The following is a 14177-nucleotide window of genomic DNA, read 5'->3' as shown; positions in this document are numbered from 1 at the left end:
GGGACTCTGCCGCTCACACAGAAACCTCAGGAGCATGTGGATGTGCCTCTAGGCTGGCCCAGTCCCCTTTCTGCCCTGCATGCACACGGCAAGACGGAGCTCCTGAAGGCAAAGCAGCTTTAGTTTGCTGTCAGAGTTTCTTGGTGAGCCTGCTCTCCTCTGAAATGATGCTCTGTACACGTTAGCACGTTCGTCTGGAACCTCCCTTAGCTCCACTTCACACAGTTCATACAACCAAATCTTCAATCCAGACAACTCCCCCGTGCTCTCACTTGTGTCCTAGCTCTATGTGCACCTACAGCTCAGGCCTTTTGTCTTTTCTACGGGCTTGCAATTTCCTCGTCATTCTGAGCGAGAGGTGGGAGGCGTATTTTCTTTCTTTGCTTCAACCCCAAGGTTTTGAGCTGCCTACTTGTCCTGTTACAACCCAGAAAAAATATTTCAGCTCCTGTCAAAGGAAGAATTTTGTTCAGCCCAAATGGATGAGTTTTTTTCCTCTCCTGGACTGGATTTGCTAAGTGTTGTTTTTTGGTGTGATTTTTTTTTTTTTTGTGGGTTTTTTTTTCATTTGATTGGTTGGTTGGGGTTGTTTTGTTTTGTTTTGTTTTGTTTTGTTTTGTCTGGCTATTGTTCTTTTTCCATGGCCATCAGACCACAGGAAAATCTATTATTTGAGTAACTTACCTTCCAATTTCCCGAATCTCTGTCTCCTCATCCATTTTGATTAACAGCCCTTTAAACATTTCCTGCTAATCACTAAGACAGTTTGAATAACACTGCACCACAAACCAGTCAACATATGGTTGTTCACTGATGCTTTCTCAATACAAAAACCACTTTGAAATGCCTCATTTAGACACTTTTAGTGCATTTAATATGGATTTTATGACACTTTAAGCCAAATATTGATAGCATATCATATTCACTTATAAATCTATTTCACCACCATAACTTCCTCATGAAAAAACTATTAAGCACATTAGAAAAGGTCTATTTTTCCATTAGATCATGTCAGCTGGTATCAATGACGTCACCACCTTTTCCAATGTGCCTGCTACTGTCCATGCTAATAGTGCTCCTGCACTCATCAGCAGGTGAACAGCTCTGTGACTGGACAGCTCACCCCTTCCTGGGGCACCACTTTAATCATGAGAACTAATCATGAAAAATCGTTAAGTTTGGAAAAGACCTCCGAGGTCAACCTTTCACCAAGCACCTCCATCCCAACTAAACCATAGCACTGAGTGCTGCCTCCAGTGATGGTGACTTCACCACTTCCCTGGGCAGCTTGCTTTGATCTATAACCACCCTTTCAGTGAAGAAATTCTCCCTGGTGTCCAGACTGAATCTCCCCTGGTGGAGCTTGAGGCCATTTCTTCTCATCCTGGCACTGGCTGCCTGGGAGAACAGACCAACCCCTACCCTATTACAGCCTCCTGTCAGGCAGTGGTAGCGAGTGATAAGGTCACCCCTGAGCCTCCTTTTCTCCAGGCTAAACACCCACAGCTCCCTCAGCTGCTCCTCACAGGACTTGTGCTCTCCAGAGCCTTCAGCACCTTCACTGTCCTTCTCTGGACCTGCTCCAGCGCCTTTCTTGTAGTGAGAAAGTTCTCCCCAGAACTGGAAGCAGCACTTGAGGTGTGGCCTGACCAGTGCCCAGTGCAGGGGGAACAATCCCTTCCCTGGTGCTGCTGCCACACTGTTCTTGATCCAGGCCAGGATGCCCTTGGCCTTCTTGCCCGCCTGGGCACAGCTGGCTCATGTTCACCCACTCCTGACCAGCACCTCCAGGTCTTTTTCTGCTGGGCAGCTTCGCAGCCACTCTGCCCCAGCCTGGAGCGTTTCACAGGACCCAGCAGCTGGCCTTGTGGAGCCTCATTCAGCTGGCCTTGGCTCATGGAGCCTGTCCTGATCCCTCTGCAGAGCCTTCCTGCCCTCCAGCACTCCCACCCAGCCTGGTGTCTGTGAACTGGCTGAGGGTGCACTCAATCGCCTCTTGCACATCATTGATAACGATGTTAAACAGGACTGGCCCCAGCAGTGACCCCTGGGAACGCCACTGACCACCAGCTGGACATAACTGCAGTCACCACCATGCCTGGGCCTGGCCATCCAGCCCGTCCTTAACCCACTGAAAAGTGCCCCAGTCCCAGTCCCAGCCTTCCAGCTGCTCCCGGGAAAAGCTGTGGGGAAAATCAGAAAGCGTGGCTTATTTCCAGTATGCTTTTATTTTAAAATGAATGGGAAAGAACCACTCTTTGTCCTGAGAGCTCTTTGGCCTATTCCAACAAGAATCTTAGTGCAAGCCAGCTGCTCTTAGCTGCTACAAGACCGTGTGGGTCATTCCCAGGGCTGTGTCGCCTCAGGCAGGCAGACACTCGCTGTCTTTGCGATGGACACCGAGCTGCTGTTTATTTAAATCCCCGTTTCTGGGTGTGCTCCTGCTCTGCAGGAGCTGTTTGCAGTGCCTGATTTCTCTGGGAAAGCCCCTTTGAGCCAGGAGCTGTGCTGGGCCATGGTGGGGCCTGTGGGGCCCGCCAGTCCTGCTCACAGCCAGCACACACCGCTCACTCGTGGGCCCACTGCTTCACCCCAAGGAATGGAGGAGGAGGAGGAGGCATAAAGGGAGGCAGGAAGAGAGTTGATGCGTCAGAAATGAAGATGTCTTTATGTACGGTGTGCAACAAAACCACTCCTCGTGCCTCCTGCACCCTAGCAACCCAGCTGTGCAGCAGCTCCTGTTCTCCAGCTTTAAAAACCCAGCCCTTCAATGTGAGTGAGCTGTCTTCTGCCCAGACACGCACTGCAGGATGAGAAGTTACAAGGCACAAAACAAAATCTTCCATCGCTGCAGATGTAGTGGGATTTACTGTCTTAAACGGACCCTTCTCGCTCCCTTCCCTTTTATCTTTGCGGTGGCAGCTTAGCAGGAGTAGAGGTGCTGTAGCACAAGGTCCGTGCCAGGGGGCAAAAGCTGGAGCTTTATTGACCTGTGCAGAGCCCAGGGGACGTTTTGTGAGTGAGGCCATGGCTATGTGTCCTGGGGAAGCTCTCACTGCTCGGGTCACAGTTTAATTGGTGAGGTCTCTAAACCCGCTCACAAAAGGCAGCTGGAGGCAGCAAGCATCTGTCAGTGCCTGTCCCAAGGGATGCCTGCTATTGAAAAGGTGACATCTGACAAGCCTGTGGATGGAGCGGCAAGAACCCCGATTTCAGGCTAAGGGAACACAAAAGCGAGGACAAGCAGCTGCAGCAGAGAGACAGAGCCTTTTCAAAGGCACTCTGTGATGCCAGCGGGCTGCATACATGGCTGGGCTGGCTTGAGAAGAGGTAAAAGATCTTCATGTGGCCCCAGCCTGAGGGACAATTCTAAAAGGTGCCACTTATCCAAAGGATCAGCCGGCCCTGATGTGCAGCTAGTTTAAACCTCACAAACAGTGAGAAGAGAAAACGCTGACAGCAATTGATCCTTGCCTGAAGTTTCTTGACCTCTGTTTTGGAGGTGACTCAGACAAATGAAATTGCAAGTGGCAAACATCCAGTGCAGCAAAAATGTGGAATTGGTACCCCGGGAAAATGTGAATTGCTGCGGGGACTGGCTGCACAGGACTGCTCACCCTGTACACCAGACGTGCAGAGCCTTCTGGAAAACAGACACTGCTTGCTGAGCCCTGCTTTGTCAGGACACCTTGCCATTTAAAATATATCTTGCAGGAGTGTTGAAAATCCGAGCAGACCTGAGTTTCACTGTGCCACAGAGGAAGATTTTAAAAACAGATAAAGAGCTGTGAGCAAAATCTATGGAACATGGTACATGGTTGTGCCCTGCAGCTGATGCTCAGAGGGACAACATTGGATGCCTTATCATTTAGAAACTTCTGCTTTTTCAAAAAAAAAATAAAAATAATTGTTTCATGTTGTTACATTTTATCCTTCTGAACTCCTCAGCAGGATGCAAGTGGCTGAGATTTTAGTGTCTCTTCTGAAACCAGTCTTTCTGGTACTCCAGACGCAGGCTGGATGCTAAAGACTGCAATTACTGGCTCAGCAGTGAGCTGCTATCCCAAGGCACATCCATGCTTTGGTGTTTCAGCTAGAAATAAGTTTTAACACAAAGGGAAGAGATATGGGCTTCTACATGTGTTTTGAATCAAGCCTCCAGTATAACTGGCTCATCTTACACGGGATCACTTGGATCACACAGGAGTCTGACCAACACCTGCTGCAGCAATCCTAAATGATCATCCACAGAGGACTTGTGGTCCTAAGGACATAATGCACAAAATCAAAGGAGATACTCCACTGGATAACGTTATAAATGGAGCCAGAAAGGCCCATTATGGAGCTGGACATCCTCAGATGGAGTATGTTCAGCTCCAGGACACTGTCTCTGATCGCTGGAGAGACAAGCCAGCTCTAAAGATGTGCATCACACTGAAAGGAGTAGCAATGCTCAGTATTGTCATGACAAAAATTGACTGCCATCATGCACAATGAGTTCTATATTCCATAAGTAGAGTGTTTATCTTATTTGTTCATCATAAGAAATTGCAGTTTGTGACAAATCGTGCTCCCCATTTTGTGAAATAATGCTGCAGTCGCAGTCAGTCCAGCTAAACCTCACCCACCAAAATCTAACATGAGATTTCCCTAATGGACTTGTCCCATCTGGAAAGGACACAGACCCTGGGCTGTCACACAGGGCACTGGATGGCCATCACAACACACCCAACGTCCCATCAGCCAGCAAATCCTGCCTGGGCATTGCTCATCCTCTCCCTGTGTCACTGGGAGCTGCACACCACGGCCAGGCTGCCCTGTGCATTCGCCTCTGCTCCACGGGACATGTCCTGCCCTGTGCTGCAGGGCTGCATTTCTGCTGTCCTGTGAGCACCTGCACCTTGGGGTGCCCCTGGAGGCAGGGCCAGGCTGAGAAATGGGATGGAGACACGCTAGCTGGGAATGGGAAAGGCTGGGACCGTGAGAGCTGGAAGGGAAAGAACAGCCAGTGATGTGCAGAAAGGGCAGGAAACTCTGTGAGGAGAGGCCCCGAGATGAGCCATGGGAAGGAGGAGGACACGTCCCACAGCAGCTGGACAAGATGATCCTTGGGAACACTGTCCAGCAGCCAAGGATCTCCAGGGACATTCAGCTGTCTCTGGAGGGAGCATCTGCATGTGCTGAGCGGCCTTGCTGACCTGCAGGGGAGGTCACTGAGCTGAAAGCAGCACCCCAGGGCTTTAGGACAATGCAGTGGGATCTCTAAGAGAACCGTGCCACACGTGGGCTCCAGAATGATTCTTCAGCTTGGTGACACCCAGCCATCTTTGCTGTCATATTGTGCTCAAGATTCATCATGGAGAATCACTTGTATTCTGAGTAGGAGCTGCTAAAAATAGTGCTAATATAACAAGGATGAGAGATGAATTTCAAAATGGAGCAAGAAAACCCAGAAGCCCCTTACTGTCGTTATATACTCCCACAGCTTCCAGACATGATTTGAACAGCAAATGCTCTTGCTGTTAGGCAAAGAAGCAAATTGCTTGTGACAGTGGCAGATGCCTGGAAGGTTTCATATTGGAGTGATTTCTTTTTTGCCCCCTCTTCCTTCAACATACCTTGTTGCTGCTCTCCCTCTTTTAACCCTGTTTCCTTCAACCAAAATGTGTGGCTCAGCAGATGCTCTGCCATCACATCAAACCTTTCACAGAACAGAATGGGCATCTGTCATTCTCTAGGTCAGCATCCACAAGGCAGCACTCCCTGTCTGTTTTCAGGCTCGCCCTCGGGGTGCTGCAATTTCTGCCACGTGCAGAGGCTCTGTCCCTTCTGATGTGGGTTTGTGCATCCGCAGCTCGATCCCTGAATTAGCATTGGGGATCTGTAAAATCTGTAAGAACTTGGTGATGAAAGACAAGCAGAAGGCTCAGGAGTGGAAACAACCAAGAGCTCAGGCTGCTGTGATATTCCAATCCCCGGTGCTTGCTCTCCTTCAGATGGTGCAAAAAGTACTCCTGGCTGCAGGAGGACACACAGAAAAAAATCTACTTGCAGCTCACCAGATTTCCTGCCTAGAGACCTCTCAAAAGCTGCAGGAGTTCTGAGTTTAAGCCTTTTCTTCAGAAAAAAGGCCATTTCCTCGGTGGAGCCCTTTGGACAGGGTGGCTCCCTGTGCAGGTGCTCTCTCACCTGTCTCACCACACGCTGCCTCTCCCTGCACTGTGCACAGCCCCCGAGCACTCCCTGCCCCATTTCGGTACAGTGCAGAGGACGTGGCTCATTTAAACTCTCTGAATTGCTCGGGGGCTTCAGGGGGTGCTTACCCCTCCTCTTCTGGTAGACAAGGGCTCCAGGGAAGCCACCTTGAAATCCCAGCTGTATTTAGAGTGACAGGCAGCTGATGCAAAACAGGCTCCAAAAGGCAGTTTGGGAAAGATAAACTGGGTAGAGAGAGGCCTGGCTCACCCCTCCCAGAGCCACAATAAAGCGTTTGATGTGTCCCTTCTCTGCACTTGATCACGTTCCTGCTGCCTGTGTTTCACATTACGCAACTGATTGACTTGGCAAGATGTGAGAGCAGAGCCGTCTCCTTGCCCCGCTCCCTGATGTGTGCGAAGTGTCTTAGACGGGAAGGATGGAGCAGAAATCAAAACAAGCCCTGAAGCCGCCTGGTTTCGCTGCTAATCGCTGGTGCTCAGATCCTTGTGCTCCAGCAGCCTGGAGGCACCACCCTGAGCATGTTTCTGTGGTCTGCAGAGCCCTTCTGCTGCGTGTCCCGGGGAGCTCTGGGATGCTTTCTGTGCTCAAACAGGACTTTTCCCCTGGGGCGTTAACGAGCACCTCTGGAAGCAGCCTCTGACCCAGGAGATGTGAAGGAAGGCACAGAGGCCAGCTGTCCTGCCAGCTGCATCCCCATCACACAGCCTCGCTCTCAGGGGGTGGCCAAAGGCACAAAGTGCCCCAACCCCTGAACGCACGGCATTTCAGGGCATTTCTCATGGAGGCTTGGACTGCTCTCACTCAAGAATGCACTGCCCTAGAGCCAGCATATCCCACTGTAGCATCTTCAGCCTGGTGCCACATCCCCAGGGACGGTCCCCAGACTTCCCAGCACGCTGCTGACGCCAGGAGGAAGCAGGTCTGTCAGTGATGCCACCCACATGGTGTGCTCTCATCTCCAAGGTGCATCACTGGGATCCTGCTGAGCTTCTCAGAGAGCCTTTGCCACATGAAATCTGCTGCTGACAAGAGTGGGTTTGCTGCTGTATTTTTCTGTTTTCCTACATCCAGCCAGATTGCCTTTACTTCCAGCTCCTGGATAACAGAGGCTGAACCCCACTGTGCTTTTAAATTCTCCAGTATATGCATACTTGGTCCAAGCCCCACCAGGGCAGTACAGGAGGCACTCTGGACTCTGTCAGCAGCAAAGATCAAAGTAGGCTCAAATTCTGAAGAAATTATCTCTAAAACCCTGCTTGTCTTTGTTCTGTATGAGTCACATGAAGTAATACGCAGTACATACAGGAAGGGGAGTGGGGACAGCTCTAAAAGCAGGATTTTCTTCCCCCACTGCAATTTGCCTCTCATATATTGCCTGGAGTTGTGCATGAGAGGGGAGGGGCAGGATATTCTGCCCTCAGCCCTGGACCAACAGAGTCTCGCAGCAAATAATTCAGTCTAACAGTGTCTGCTTGGTATCACAAAAAACCAGTAACAGATCTGAAACCCAAAATCAGGTATTATCATATTAAGGGCATGGAAATTATTCTCAGACAAAACTCCATCAGATTTTTATCCAGCTATTCTGTGCTCTGCAGCTGCTAATGTGTTCTCAGTTAACCTGTTTCAGTACTGGTGCAGGAACATGACTATCTCAACCAGCCCCCACTGAAGAACTAACTGGCCTAACTACCCAGGGTTTGCAATTCAGTGAAGCAAACACTTTGTTTAGCAGCAAGTACCTCCAGGGGCCTCTCTGGAGACACTCTCACCCTTCCCAACCAGTCCAGAGTCCCCAGATATGCAGCCATGGAAGGGCAGGGCTGGACCTAGCATGTACAGAGCTCAGAAACAGTTTAAGTGCAGACTGGAAATGAGGAAAAGCCAGGAGATTTAGAACATGAGCAATCCTGCCCAGGGAACGAGGGGAGGGAGAGCAAAATGTGCCATGCACACAGACAGGCTGCTGGAGGTCAGTGCAGGATGAATGGATGAGACACAGAAGCTTTCAATCCACTACCTGGCTGCACAGAAAACATTTTTTTCCCAGGAGGTAAAAGGCCACCAGGACAGTGTGCAGAAAGGGAGCCTTAAGCTGTACACACTGCCCTTCCTGCCACCAACAGCACAGGCTAAACCCTTCACATTTGAGACTTATCTGCTTCTCTGGTCAGGACATGTTTGTTTTCCCGATGGCCCATCAGGAAAAGCAGTGGTGTGTGAATTGCTGCAGCCTCCATGGCATTCTCTGGGTGGGACAGGTCTGTGCTGTGATCTGACCAGAGTGCAGGTCCTTGGGGCATGCCATGAACACATTCTTCAGTTTTACAGCCAGGAATGGCATCCTGGAAACCCAGTTCTGGGAGCAGTGCTCCACTTATCAGTACAGGTCATGCTTTTAATCCTCACTCACCCTGTTGTTTTTTCCCCATTCTTTACATGCACTACAACTCAGGCTGCACTTCAGCCTTAATATTTCTGCTACACATCTCTTACACGTGGGAAAATCACTGTGCTCTGCCTCCTTCAGACATCCAGTAAGAGCTTGGAAGATGGGTATTGCTCTTCAAGGAGCTGCAGACCGACTGGAAAGGGTCCAGATTGCAGACCTAAAAGGTAAGATGGAAGAATGAGAGTTTGTTCAATCTAGAAGTGGGCAGACCAAAGGGACACAGGGTAATGATACATGAAGTACCTAAATATCACAGCCATAAAAGGCTGCAGTAACACAGAGGAAGATGATAAACTATTAGTGTGTCTAAGCTGGGTAAGGACAAGAAATGTTTGTCCTTAGTTACACCAAGTAAGGATTAGATTAGGCAGCAGACAAGATTTTTCCAGCTGTAAGAGCATGAAGTACTAGATTGGATCACCTGGAGAAGGGCTTAAACACTGCTTTGAAGAGCTCCCACTAAAAATATCATTTATCTGCCTCTGCCTTGGAGCTTGGTGAAGCTCTAGAGAGCCTTTCTGCATTCCTTCAGAGAGGTTTTTTTGGGCAGATGGTAAAACAGGAGTTTAAAGTTCAGCTTTGGTCTCCAGGTTTGTGGACATTTGTGGCTGAATGTTGAGTGCATGGCGTGTCCTGATCCCAACAATCCCACCTGGCTGCCTTGGGGACAAACACCCAGCTCTTGCTGGACAGCAGGGACCCGGTGGCTCTGCACAACCCTGACCTTCCCACTCTTGCCAAGCTTTGCTGCCCTTTGACCACTGCCCTAAGCCAAGCTAGGCTGCATCATCGAAATGGTTCACTTGTGTTTTATTATTTTTTTAGCTAAATGGATTTCCACCTACTCTGCAACCCCGGGGGAAAAGGAAGTTGAATTTCTGGCTGGAGACAGCAGCTCACAGTGACCAGTCCCAAGGGAAAAGATGGTATCAGTGTTTCTGAGTTTCCAGTTAATTGTGTTTACCGAAGAATACATAGCATTAGAGTGCCTTGAGCTTTGGCCAAGTCTGTAAAAGTAAATAAAGACAATTCCAGCCTAATGTTAGAAAACTGACCCTTGGATTATTTCTGAGCTCAGTTCTTCCAAGAGCTAGGATAAGCCCGGATGTGTATGACGGGAAATAAGGAGCACTGGACTCATACCTTATTATTTCAGCAAAGAAACGTGTTTGCTGTAGGGAGAAGGCACCTCTCCTCCAGGTGACAGACCAGGGCTTTGTCTGGTGACCCCTGTGCAGCTCAGCAGACTTCCAGCCACCCTCTCAGGAGGACGTGCTGCAGAGTGTGCTGTGTGAGGAGGCAGCAGAGGGGGAGATGCTGCCCCAGGCAGGAGCTGAGCATGACCCCAGCACTGGCTGTGTCCTCAGCCAGGGCACCATCCCACAGCACCTGAGCAGAGCAGGCTGCACAGGGACCAGCCAGTGGCCAGCACAGCCCTGGCGTGGATCAGAGCAGGGGACATTCAGCAGGAGGTGGGCTTGGAGACAGACAACAGAGCTCAACAGAGCTCTAGCCCCGAGTTTAAATGGAGCTCCTGGTCCATGAGCAGAGGGGGTGGGTGGGGGCCCAGGTGGGGCTGTTTGGGGCAGCCAAGGCCTGTCAGTGCCCTCGGGGGCTCTGGTACCCTGCCCTGTGCCCTGAGCCTGCCCACAGACAGCAGAGCCATCTCCAGCCAGGAGCTGTGCTCTGCCCAGGGGCCACGGCACCCACCAGGGGCTGGCCAGCTCCTCTCTGCCCTTCCCAGCCTCTCTTCCCCTGCTGACTCCTGCTGTGCTTTGTAGCACACCTTGCAAACTGCTCTGAGCATCCCCAGCACGGCCACTCCTGCCCAGTGCAGCCCCAGCAGCCAGCAGCTCTCTCCTCGGCCTGTAATGATTCAAACCACAAAGCCATTTGTCACGCTGCATCTTCTCTCCCAGTGAGTAAAAGTCAATTAGTGTTTTCAACTTTGCTCTGAAACAGCCTGGCTCCCTCCTGCTTCTTTATGCTACCAGGAAACCATCTACAATAATGACTTCCTTGGATGTCTAGTGCTGTGTTGCAGTGGATTAGGAGCTCTCTAAACTTCCCTCCCTGTGTACCAAGCACCTGACACAGAAACCACGTTTTGCCAGAAATTCCACGATGAATTGGGTTTTGAACCTGTCAAATGGCTGTTTTTATATTTTAATCTTTATGCTCAAGTAAAGAAATATGAGTTTGGCTTCCAGAACTTACTTCCTATTTCAAACATGTAAATCTTAATCCTGCCTTAGTAGAGGAATAAACCCTTGAAAAATAAATGCTCAGAAAGATCTGCAGAGTCAAAGCAAGGTGGCAGTGCTGTGGCTGTGAGCTCTGGTGGCCTGCTGTCACCCCAGGGCAGCACCTGGTCACACAGCCCAGGCTCCAGCTGAGCCCACAGGGGCTTCAAACAAGGGGCTTTGCAGGAGCTCCAAACCCAGGCTCAGAGCCTCTTGTATTTGTCAGTGTTAGGTTGTATTAAGGCATTAAAACTCGACTGGCACATGATAATTGTGTCAGAGCTGCAGGGGTTTTAAAGTTAAAAGACAGTAATGTTCCTAAAATGAAAAATTCAAAACTAGTGTTTTCTGTCATATTGATATTTTGATTTGAAGGAATAGCCATTAATCAGAGCTAATTGAAATTAAATAAGATTTTTAAAATTAAGTCATTTCATTGCCTGGCCATTTTTAATTAAAGAAAGCAATTCAATTATGAAACAAAATCAGATGTGCTGGTCAGCAATGAGTTTATACATCTGCTTAAATTTCATGGAATCATGGAATGGTTTGGGTTGGAGGGTTTGTCTTACCACCCTCTCGTGAGCAGCAGATTCACAGCAGGTGAGTGGCATCCCTGAGCTCCTCCACTGAGGTCTCCTACCCCACCAACCCTCCCTTCCAGGTTGTGTGTGAACGTCCTTCTGTTTGTAACTGTCCCCTCCCGGGCAGTTTGCAGTGTGTGACCCTCCTCCAGAAGCCCTCACGACAATTCCTGCTCTGTGGCTCACGGCAGCAGAGGTGTGGGCTGCCCTTTGCTCCCTTTCTGGCACCTGCTGGGGCAAGCTGCACACAGGTGCTCTGCTGAGTCTGCCCCCTGCACCCACATCTCCTGCCTGGATGGGCTGCCCTGGGGAGCAGCCCTGGGCCACCAGCACAGCCTGAGTCACTTCTGGGGACAGCAGCTGCCCTGGGGAGCAGCCCTGGGCCACCAGCACAGCCTGAGTCACTTCTGGGGACAGCAGCTGCCCTGGGGAGCAGCCCTGGGCCACCAGCACAGCCTGAGTCACTTCTGGGGACAGCAGCTGCCCTGGGGAGCAGCCCTGGGCCACCAGCACAGCCTGAGTCACTTCTGGGGACAGCAGCTGCCCTGGGGAGCAGCCCTGGGCCACCAGCACAGCCTGAGTCACTTCTGGGGACAGCAGCTGCCCTGCGGACGCGGCCGAGGCGCGCGGGGAAGCGCTCGGGAGGGTTTTGCTCGTCTCTTATCCAGCCTTGAAAGCAGCTGGCAAAAGTCACCGGGCCTGGCTTCAGGCCCAGCTCACACAATTAGAAAAGTATTAGCTGAACTTAATAGGAAAATCAACATTAAGCAGATAGGAGCTGGTACAGTTGTTAAAGACTGAGTAGTGTTTTTCCCTGGCAGAAGCCCAGGCTAATGGAGGGCTTCCAGCACCCAGAGCAGCCTCCAAATGAAGGCTTAATTGGCCTCTGAAGCCACTCATATAATTACAAACACTTTTAATGAAGCATGAAAAATACAAGAGCCTGGGCCTGGGACATGGAGGGAAGAAATCATCTCATCCATCTCAGAAAACAAAGCAAAGCTGCTTTACCTTCTTCCTTACACTGAAACCTCCTTCCTAGCTCCTGCCTGGCCAGCAGACTCCTGTCAGGGGCCAGCTCCCAGGGCAGTGCTAAGACCGAGGGGAAATCTAACACAAGACAAAACTTCTGCTTTCTCCTGGCTGTGGGGGACACCTCTGCAGGCCCCCACCCCCGGCTGTGGGGTGGACACTGGGATGGGCTTTGACTGCCCACTGCTGGTGTGCACAGCACAGCCCTGCCTGCAGCAACACAGCTGAATTGGCTGAGGATTTTTTGTTCGATTCTGCTGTAACTTCAGCTAAATGGCCCCTCTGATTTCTGTTCAACAGCTGCTCCCTGGAGCACAAGCCTCTGCCCATTACTCAGCAGCAGCACCTGTAGCACCTGGTTCAGGCAGAGCCACACATTCCCTGCCAGAGCCTGGAACGTGCGTCCCAGAGGAGAGTCCAAGGTGCAGCCCCTCTGCTGCTTTGCTGGGCTGAGGCAAAGGGCCATGGGGTTAGTGCTGTGATTTTCTGGTTGGCTGGGGGCACCTTGTTGGCTCCTTGGTTTGTTTCTCAGGTCCTCCTGACAGAGTAACCGAGGTCTGGGAGTCAGAACCCGTCTGGCCCAACACTCACAAAGAGCAAGGGACATCCTGTGTCCTTTCTATAGATCAGGAGGTGTCTGGTCCCACCAAAAGGAAACTTCAGCCAGGAGTGTTAGGAAGGATCCAGGGGCAGTTCAATCACGAAGGCTCCCTCCCTGTGTACACGAGCAAAACATCTGTACCAGCACCACACCCAGCCTTGTCCAATTAGCCGTGCCATCATCCAGGCTAATTAGCCTACTCAGAGCTTTGCAAGGCCACAGCAATGTTGCTCATTCTTTCAGTGTCAGCTCAGATCACACCGCACCACTTCCCCTTATATTTCATCCCAGTGTTTATCACTAAGGCCGGGTTGGGAGCTGTGTGTGTCCATCACCCACACCTCTGTTGGCAAAGCTCACAGCTGCTGATGCAGGGAGAGGAAACACTCAGGAGAGGAGCTCCAGTGGTCTCGTGAGGAAGGGGAAGGGACAGCACTGGGACTACCAGGGCAGCCAGAAGGGCAGCAAGGAGGCAGCAGTCAGCTCTGTGCCTGCTGTGGGGCAGATAAACACCACTGAGCATCACTTTGGAGCAGGCTGGTTTCCACCACACACCTTGAGGGATTTGAGGGCTCATGGCCCTACCTTGGCTTTCCCTCCTGGACCCTGTGTCCCTCTCTTTGGAGAGCTCTGGTGCTCACTTCTCATGTGCCAACACAGACCCCACACAGGGCCCATACAAAGCCACTGAGTCACTCAGACCGGGCATGAGAGATAGGAAATTTCCATCCTCTCCAAGAAACTGATTTTGGCTGGACTTACTCAGCCTCCTGTCACTGCTGTGCCATCCACCTGCACCTGCACACTGAGAGATGGACACTGGTCGCTGGACCACAATTTTTTTTCCTGTGACTAACACGGTTTGCCAGCAAATTCCATCCAAGAGTCGTAGCCCTGCCCAGGCCAGACTGTGTCAAGAAATGCTGCAGGATAATCCCACACATTTGTGATCTCAGGGGGCTCCAGCCAATCTGCTGAAGCAGGCAGTGTTCAAGCAAAGGGAGAGAGCATCCTCTCCCACCCCAGAAGATGGTGATTAACAGCTA

This window comes from Pseudopodoces humilis, chromosome 10, assembly GCF_049639895.1.
Source record: "Pseudopodoces humilis isolate 2021_Gansu_Grassland_sample_001 chromosome 10, ASM4963989v1, whole genome shotgun sequence".
In the NCBI taxonomy this organism is placed as follows: domain Eukaryota; kingdom Metazoa; phylum Chordata; class Aves; order Passeriformes; family Paridae; genus Pseudopodoces; species Pseudopodoces humilis.
The sequence above is the reverse complement of the archived record's forward strand: the minus strand, read 5'-3'. Positions refer to the sequence as shown.